At 39.6% G+C, this 9,058-nt stretch overlaps 1 long non-coding RNA gene across 1 annotated transcript in view; it reads left to right on the plus strand.

Annotated features, from left to right (window-relative positions):
• LOC136295738 (uncharacterized) overlaps window positions 1–2,712 on the plus strand; it is a 198,835-nt gene extending 196,123 nt beyond the window's left edge. The window contains exons 4-5 of the long non-coding RNA XR_010722784.1: window positions 913–973; window positions 2,650–2,712. This is a non-coding gene — a long non-coding RNA (uncharacterized lncRNA). The remainder of the gene's footprint in view (window positions 1–912; window positions 974–2,649) is intronic.
• The last annotated feature ends 6,346 nt before the right edge of the window (window positions 2,713–9,058 follow it).

A 9,058-nucleotide genomic window follows, 5' to 3' on the forward strand; every position in this document is an offset into this window, starting at 1 on the left:
GAAATAGAAATAATAAGTTAATGGAAAGCAGAGCTATTGTGTTAAAATAATGACTGGTTATACTTCATATATTAAACAAAACCTCAGAATACATGCTTTGAAATGCTTTCTTATTGAGTCATCCAATCATTGTGAACTTTAAAGCTGAATATATGTTTTTAAAAGGGAAGAATCTTCCTTTTTTTTTTTTCCTTTGGGAAAAATTGAATGCAAGGTATGATGTTGAAGTTACAGGAAGGAACAAGTTGCGAGATTTAACAGATATATTCATCTTTGCTCTTGAATTTCTCTCAGGCCTTTTAATATATAAATAATTTTGTAGAACTAAAGTAACCACTTTTAACCTTATTTTAATGGGCCTGGTACAAGCAAGTGTTGAATATGGCACTATTCTATTAGATTATAATATAATATTCCTATTAAAATGATTTTTAAAAAGCTTCCCAAAATTCCAATAACAGTATTTCATGGAATATAACATGGCAGTGGAGATTAGCTAGCCCTAGAATACCTTGGCAAAAGTGTTCAAGTAGCAAGAGTTTTTCTAGTCTTATGTCCTATATACATCTGTTAAATTACTCAGAGATCTCATTAAATAAAGCTAATGTACTTGTAAAACAGTAGGGAGAGACAGTATATCATTGTAACTGTTAGAAAGAGCCATTCTGGCAAGGAGGGAGCCAGGAAGGCTTGGTGTATGCTGGTCAGTGGAGATGTTTCTAGGCCATAAATCTTGGCCCTTTCCTGCCTAGTTATTGTGTATTTCTTTAGGTGAGAGATTGATTGTAGCAATGGAAGATGAATTTGCCCATAGACCCTTTCTTTTTTTCTGTATACTCCCGATGCCTCGCCAAGGTGATAATGCTCTTTTTTTTTTTTTTTTTTTTTTTTTCCTGCAATCATTTGTTTCAGATTAAAAGCGTGAAACTGCATGGGGAAACACAAGAAGGCTTGTCTCTGCAGACAGGCAAAGGTGAGGGCATGAAGATGTATAACTGTCCCAGGTGGGAGAAGAGTACAGTTTACCCCCTCAGGATTTGAATCAGGTTTGTCTGAAGGAGAATGAAATAGGGTAAAAGTGAGAAAGAGCCCTGGTGTTTCTTTATTGTGCATTTCGAGGATGGTATTTTAATTTTTTTTTTTTTGAAGCGTGACTGTGTTATGCAACTAAAATATTTTGTGTTACTAAAATGTTCCTTACCTGTATGTTTTCTGCTGAACAAAAGGCTCAGGAACTGCCCATTCTGTGTGCCCTGCCCTGCTGTTTGTGCTACAGACTGAGCAGGGGATGCTTTTCAGGAATATATATAGATGCTGAATTTATAAGGATCAATATAGTCACAAATGTTGTACAACATGTCAAGATATCATAAAAAGCAGGCAGTTCTGTATAAAATACTCGCTTAATCTTGGAGATTTTAAAGCCTCATTAAAATGTGGGTAAAGTCCATATATGGAATGGCAGCATTCAAAAGGTTGAAGTTGTATATCTGTGGTGCAGAGGTTTTATCCATTATATTTGAATGTCAGTCGACTCATTTGATCACAGTTGATATTAATGTGCATCAAGTTGAGATGATGGGATGCATCATATGCATCTTTATAACCAAAGGGATTTGTTGTTTAATGTTTGGGGGAGCAGGATGGAAAAACTTGTCTCCCTTCATTTTTTTTAATCTGAGATTCTAAAATAGAGATGACAATGTGAGCATCTTGTAGCAACCAAATTTTACATCACAGGACTTCCAGGCAAACTTTATAAGTCCTGCTAAAGAAAGACCTCACTGCTTAATTGGGCAGAAGGCTGGGGAGGCTCAGTGGCCTTTCCTGCTGGCACCGGGGAGGCAGAGAGAGAGAGGGATTGTGGCTGGGTTCTTGCATGTCTACGGAATTTAGCTGTTCTAACTTGGTTCTAGTTTGTTTGGTTTTTGTTTTTGTGGGTTTTTTTTTTTTTTTTTTTTTTTTTTCTGCCAAAATTGTGTTTATTCCCCCTTTCAGTGCTGTTTGCCAGATTTGTGGCACTCTGATAGCTTGCTCTACACATCTGCCTGGCAAAGGTATCTGGTGGTGAGAAATCTGAGGATTCCAAGTGTTTTTTCATGGAGAAACTTTGAAAGTCAAGCAAATACTTTTATCTTGACCTTTCTGCAAGGCTGCCCCGTATTCACTAGTTGTCAGCACATGTTTGTCTGGAGTCATTCGTCACTGCCATCCGTCACTCCTCTGCCATTCCCATCAGTCCCATTATCTGGGATCAGGAGAGAGCTGAGGATGTAGCCTGAAGGATCATTAAACCTCAGCTTCCAGGTACTGCAGGTAGTCCAGGTGGTCTGTTGTTATTTATAATAAAGAAACAACACAGCAGAACTGCCTGGCAGTGGCCCATGAGGCCCAGAGAAAGGACGGGCTGAGGGATGTCATCACTGAAGGACAGCTAAAAGTGGACTTTCTTCCTCCCACACTGTAAGCAGAGAGGATTTATTGAACATCTGTTCAGTACATGGCTGGGAAGATTGATTAATTTAATTGCTCACACTTTCCTTAAGTAACATTTGAATACTTAATGTCAGGTTTGAAGGATATTACAACGTTTACTCACACACCTTTTTAAAGAGGCAGAGTTTCTCATTCCTTTTTGTGTCTTTCAAGGAAGTTGAAATGCATCCTGAAATTTACTTTGCCCAGAGGCCTGGGAAAACTGCAGAAAACGGGAAAAGCTTCTTCCGTCATAAATGCAGGTAGATGTTTTTTGTGTTTTATCATTGTGGTAAATTATTAATTTAATGAGGTGGGATCCTCAGGCATCCTCACTGAACGGTGGTAATTTTCCTTCTGATATCCACGCTAAAGACAATTCAGCACATTATATATTTCTGTACCCTTTAACATAATATCATGGTCACACTGAAGGATTAGATAAGTTAAAGTCAAAATAATTCATTACATGTTCTATTCAGAAGGAGTAGTTGGGAAGAAACTCCTGAGATCGTCTTGAGGAATCCCACCTATGTACTAAGGAGAAAACATTAAACAGCAAAACATTTAGTGTTGCTTATTTCTATACATGTTGTATACATCTGATAATTTCTCAGCTGTGTAGCTCCGAAAAGTTTATCTGACCAAAGTCTAGTAAAAAATGATGAAATCCAGCTGAAAGTGTTAAGAGGCACTTTAGAATATTTGGCCCAAAGAACCAAACCTTGAGCAAGTACACCGCAGTTCACCGCACTTACGAGAGCAGCAAACGTTGATATTATTGCCTGTATGTCTGTAGCCGCGTCTGTGACTGCCAACAGATGCTTATTGTTTAAAGGTGAAACTTGCTGGTTTTCTGCAGTGTAGAAGTGCCCTTACATTTGTCACCATCAGACGTTAAACTGAGAAAAAGCAGACTGATAGATATGGCTGCATGTGCAAAGACTGATTCTGTATGATTTTTTTTTTCCATCCGAAAAGTGATTTTTTTTTTCTCATCCTCTATGCTCTAGTAAAGATGTTCTTTGATCTCTTAGTACAGCAGTTCATTTTCAGTCTGATATACAGTCAGATATTCTATTAGATACAAGATCTTTAACTATTTGTCTTACTTTGTGCGTAATTTGCTTTGGAACTCTTCGCCCAATAAATAGTAAATGATACTGACTTACACAGCCATGTATTTTTATTGTCTAAGATACCATATATAACGTTCTCACAGCAATGCTTAACTCTGAGAGGGTAGGGATTAAACACTGCTACATGACTAATTTACTGCCTTACAACATAAAAAGCAAAGCTCGGAGAGAAAGGCCTCATATGGGGCTGCATAAAGCAGAGCAATAGTATCATGTAGTGGTACTTAATAATGGCACTGGCATTTTGTTAGCATCTCTACAAGAAAAAAAAAATGTTCTTAGAGAAGGATAATCTACAGTCAAATCTGATTGAAGTCAAAAGAAACATTGGCTGATTTCTTTGAAAGATGCCCGTCTGTCCCTGAATTTGACTGTACACAATACATCCTGCAACAACGAGTCAGATTGTCAAGGCCAGAACCAGGTGCCTATGTTACTTGTATCCTTCTACATCAGTCATACTGTGGGGAGCAGACAATTAATTCTGGAGCAAAATTGAAAGTCAGAGGCAGAGTGTGAAAGAACAGAATGACAATAATAAAGTGCCCCTGCCTCACATTAATCTCCCTCACTTCAGGGCTGTCAGAGGCGGCCTGGCGGTGACTAATGCCAAGCTTTGCATACAGTGGTCACAGACATGAGCAGCATGCTCCCCTTACAGCATCCGCGATCCGCTTTGTTGAGTTTTTGACTCCTGCGGAATCATTGGAAAAACATCGCCGCTGGTCAGAGGGAGCAGCACCAAGTCCCTTCATCATACACCTATTGATCGATGGGCAGCATTCCCAGGCTGGCCTCAGAAGGAAGGGAGAGGGGAAAAAAAAAAAAAAAAACCAAGGGGGGAAAAAAATAAAAGGAGAAAGTGAAAGAAAAAAGGAATCCTGACAAACGCAGGGAGATTAAACTAACTTTTTGAAGGGATGAGCTCAGCAGATAAGGGTTAATAAGTTTATCTTTGAGTAAGTGCATATAACACACAAGTCCAAGCATCAAGACAAAATGATCTTACACCTCTATAGACACACTAATCCATTAACATTGCAAAAGACTTTGATGCACGTTTGGGAATTGTGTTGCATCGATTTTATTGTCATCTTTTTGCACAAATAGTAAATAGGGTAACATTTAAGGAACAGTGTAATTATTCCCAAAAAGCAAGACATCAATGTAAAGTTTATTGTTGTAGAGCAGACATTTTGACAGGAATACTGTAATATCCCAGAGGTGTCACTAGGTTACTGAAAAGGTTAAAAATTGGTGCATTGTGTCGGAGAAGAAAGGCAGTAACAACAAACAGCATTCAAAAAAATCACAGGCACTTCTGTAAGAAAGTGGAAATGTGTCATGTAACAACACACAGCTTCTGTAAGTGGATTGCTGCACCGAGGAAGAAAGTGAAACACACCTAATGAAAATGCTTCCTCCACTGCCAGCGTTTCAAGGCTCGCTCTCATTATTGAGGTTGCAAAAACAACTTTCCTCTCAGGTTCCTCCTTTTATTGTATCCAAGCCCCACACATGCTGCATTGTGGAGTTTGAAAGGGCTGCGCCTGAAAATTTCATTTCTCTTCTCTGGTAGCTGTGGGAGAAAATTCCCACTCGAGACTTTATTTGCCAAACTCTGCTGCTTTCCCCTTACTAGCCATGTATCCTAAATCAGGAGGGCAATAGTATTTTTTTATAGAGTGCTATTTGACAAGGAGAAAAGTACTTTCTGTCTTGTGTTATAGTTGACCAGCAGAGCAGCATTCATTAGAACCTGAATGAGAAGAGAGAAGGGGATATATGGCAATTTATGGTATGTAACCAAGAGCAACATGTTTTATGTTTGACTATATTGTTGTTTAGCATTCTAGAGGACTAGGAAAGAGGCGCATAGGTCCCCTTGTACACTGAATATAGCATGTCATCAGATCAGGATTAAAATGCATTTACGGTGACATTTTGAGCCTTGTACAGTGTCAAGAACTGTAGGGTTTAATTTCTTTTTCTAAGCAAATTTATTTCTATTATTAGCTCCCAAATCCTAGTTCTGACTTGGAACATTTTCTTAGCAGTTCCAATAGGTTTTCTTCAAGCTACTCAAGTAGATGCTGCACTTGTGTTTACTTCAAGTAGGAAATAGCAAGTGTAGAAAATGTCTGTCATTGAGGCACCAGTATGGTTTGAATTTGGGAACCTAAACACAACTCTTCAGTGCTTGTTTGTGCCAAGGGAGGAAGTCTGCTATCTGGCAGCAGGGCCTTTTACCCTGCACTTGGATTAGCCCTTTCATGTGCTGCAAAACATATTTTACAAGCATTATACAAAAGGAGAAGATGAAATACGTACATGGCACGTGCCAGACATTTCCAAGAGTACTGATATGAATACGCTTAACAATATGTCAGTCCCCCACCTTTGGGCTCCATTGCCATGTTGTTCTAAATTCTAGGGATTTTAAACCCGGGGCAGTTTATGGCAGGGGTGGTGTTTTGGGAGGCTTTCATTTGTGAAAGCCACCTTTCATTTGTGCAGTCGCTGGAGGTTGTCCTTCAGGCTCCTTCTGGCAGAAAGGAGCTTTCAGTTTCATACACACAGTGCCACTCCTTCCTTCCCTAGTGAGTTTAGACCTAACTTTTTCAATCTGCTCATGGAGTTGTTCATCTCTTCTCTGGTGCCACAGGCAGTGAAATCTCAGGACTGATTTCAACTGGACACCACTAATGCATGGGATTATGGCATTCCCTGCTTTATGTCCAGTGCCTTTGGAGTTTTTCAGATGAGGTGGGGTTGTTTTCCAGGGCTCTCTAAGGTGTGTTTGTAGCACAGTTGGCTCTACTTGTACTTGGAGGAGTCACAGCTAGGAGCTGTCACTCGAAATGCACTGTTCTGAAGTTTTGAATAAATAATCGGTGTGTGAATCCTGCATCCTCAGCTGACCTAGATGTGGTAGATCTAATTATGTCAGGGCTGCACACTTTTAAATGCCTTTTTTTTTTTTTCCCCCAATACATTTATTCTCTTTCTTTTTAATTGATCCGGGCAGAAAAAGTGATTTCACCATGTTTTTCTTTACATTTTTATGAGACTGTAAGCTGTCTGACCCTTACTCTTCTAACATAGGAAAATCCTGGTTTTATTTAACAGAAACTATGAACAACTTATGTATAAATGGAAAAACAGCACTTCAGTTGTTCAAGAAAACCAGCATTGTTATACAGAAGACAATGAATGAATCCTTTCTTCTGTGTGCTCGTAGAATATGTGAGCTCCGCTGACCTCAAATCACTCTCAGTTTAGGAAGCTGTGAAAAACTACTCCTAAACTTCCCACTGAAGCTGTACCAACTTGCAGAATGAAGCAGAGCTCTTTTGGCTTCGGATGGGACACACTGCTGATTCCAAGTCCGTAAAATCTGGAGAGAATTCAGGGCACGCAGACTGGTTTCCCTTCAGCCAAGATGAAAAAGCCTGAATTCAGTTCTCCAGATTGGAAGATTAAGAGGTGCTTAGCTGCCCAGATTGCATCCCCACTTCTATGCACAGAGTTGGCCCTTACTATATTTATATCATTTTGAAACACAGAGAAATTAATGCAGCCTCTAAGATGTTGTCCATTAGGGATACATTTGAAGAGAAGTTCTATAAAATTTGGGAAATGAACACATTTGCAAATAAGTACGACATGTTAATACTCATAGAACAATTCAGGAGAAGTTGTATTCCTTCAGCGAGTATTCTCACTTTACCATTCATGCCTAGCTCATCTGGGCACTATTTTGGTGCAATCCATAAAGAGCAGAAGCCCTTTTCCCTAGTGGGAAAATCCATATTTGTGACAAGCATGATCATTTCTTCAAGTGGTGTCATCTCACTGTTCACTGGTATGTTTCTGTGGCATTTTTTTTCTGGTTTCAGGGAAGTGTGAGCCCCTTTAGACATTGCCAGCTTTTAAAGGAAAGGCAAAGCTTCCCCTTAGGTGTAATTAATATGTTATTGTTGCTTGTGGTACAAATAAGGGGGATGTCTCATGATCTTAGTGGAAACAGGGAGTTCTCTGAACTCTGTACCAACCACTTGTAGCGGTTTTCTCCTCAGGCCCACCAATGTGATTTTTGCAGCAGTGTCCGCCAGTAGTCATCTATGTCGGACTTTGTTCTGATTAGAGAGCAAGGAAGAATACAGAAGAAAAAAAACCGCCCTGAATTAGTAAAAAAATTGATCAAATAAGGTGGCAGTTCTTAGGATAATTCGGGTGGAGAGGGACTTCAGGAGGTCCCCTCAGTCAGTCTCGAGCTGCTCTGTCAGTGTTCATGACTGTTCTTATTTCAGCACTCTAAGGTTCTGAACCTGGTTCTAACTCCACGTTCTCTGGAGCTGTGGGGAGCTGGGCTCATCTTAGTAGTTAGCACTTCTTAAATGTCTGTCCAATCTGCCTGTGAAGGTTGCATTCAATTCCCTATAACCTTAGAAGAGTTTTTATCGAGGATAGATACAGCAAAGACAGACTTGTCTTCTCACTCAGCTCTGAAAGCTTTCGTTTTGTTTGACAACATTTTATACTGAGCTTGGCTCATTCTCTCACAAGGAGAAAGTATGCAAACTTTACATAGAAGTGGGCAGAAAATTTGGCTACATTTGTTTGCTATAGCAAACACCAACTCGCAGAAAGGCAAACATACTGATTGTGTCGAAACTTTAAGAAAACATGTCTGGTGCCCAGTATGGAATTTTGGATCAAAATGACAAAGGAAAATGCAGAAGTAACTGCAGTTTGAGACCCAGAGTATTTATATGGATGTTGCCTATTTGGATTTCGTTGTTTGATTTGTTTTATTTTTTACTCCCACCATCTCTCTCTCTCAGCCCTATGAGTTAGGCTTCCTTTAGGTGTAATACTTAAAAAAATTCAAGGTCTTTGTGGCTTGGAAGAAGAAATAAACCTCTATTTCCATCTGTACCACATCTAGATAGGAAGCCTCATCTTTCGTGGGCTGAATTTCTGTTTCCAGAGAAGCAGCATGCTGGTTTGATGGCCCTGCCATCCCTGGAATACAGTGGAGGAGACTGCTTAGAACATTTTGTGCCACTCTGGAGTGAATTCCACAGGCCAGGCCCTGCACAGACACATTTCCATCCATCCCCTGCAATGCATGTGGCAGCAGCATTCCATCTGTTTCTAATGAGGCATAGCGGGGGAGGAAATCTTATGCATAAACATCTCCCACATCACTTATGTTCCATTGAAGAACATCTCTGCAACAGTATTTGCTTGTGACAAAGATTTTTAGCTGTTTGTTTATTTTAATACCTGTGGATGTCAAACAGAAGAGATTAGCCAGTTCCTGAACCTGGCAAATTCCCTGGCTGAAATTTCCCTGTATTTTGAGACCCAATTCTTGAGAATAAAATTGTAAAAGCCTTGCATACATTCTCCAAAGTATAGATAATAATTTTATATGT

This window comes from Chamaea fasciata, unplaced genomic scaffold, assembly GCF_029207755.1.
Source record: "Chamaea fasciata isolate MVZ Bird 193981 ecotype frontalis unplaced genomic scaffold, bChaFas1.0.hap1 SCAF_12, whole genome shotgun sequence".
NCBI lineage: Eukaryota > Metazoa > Chordata > Aves > Passeriformes > Sylviidae > Chamaea > Chamaea fasciata.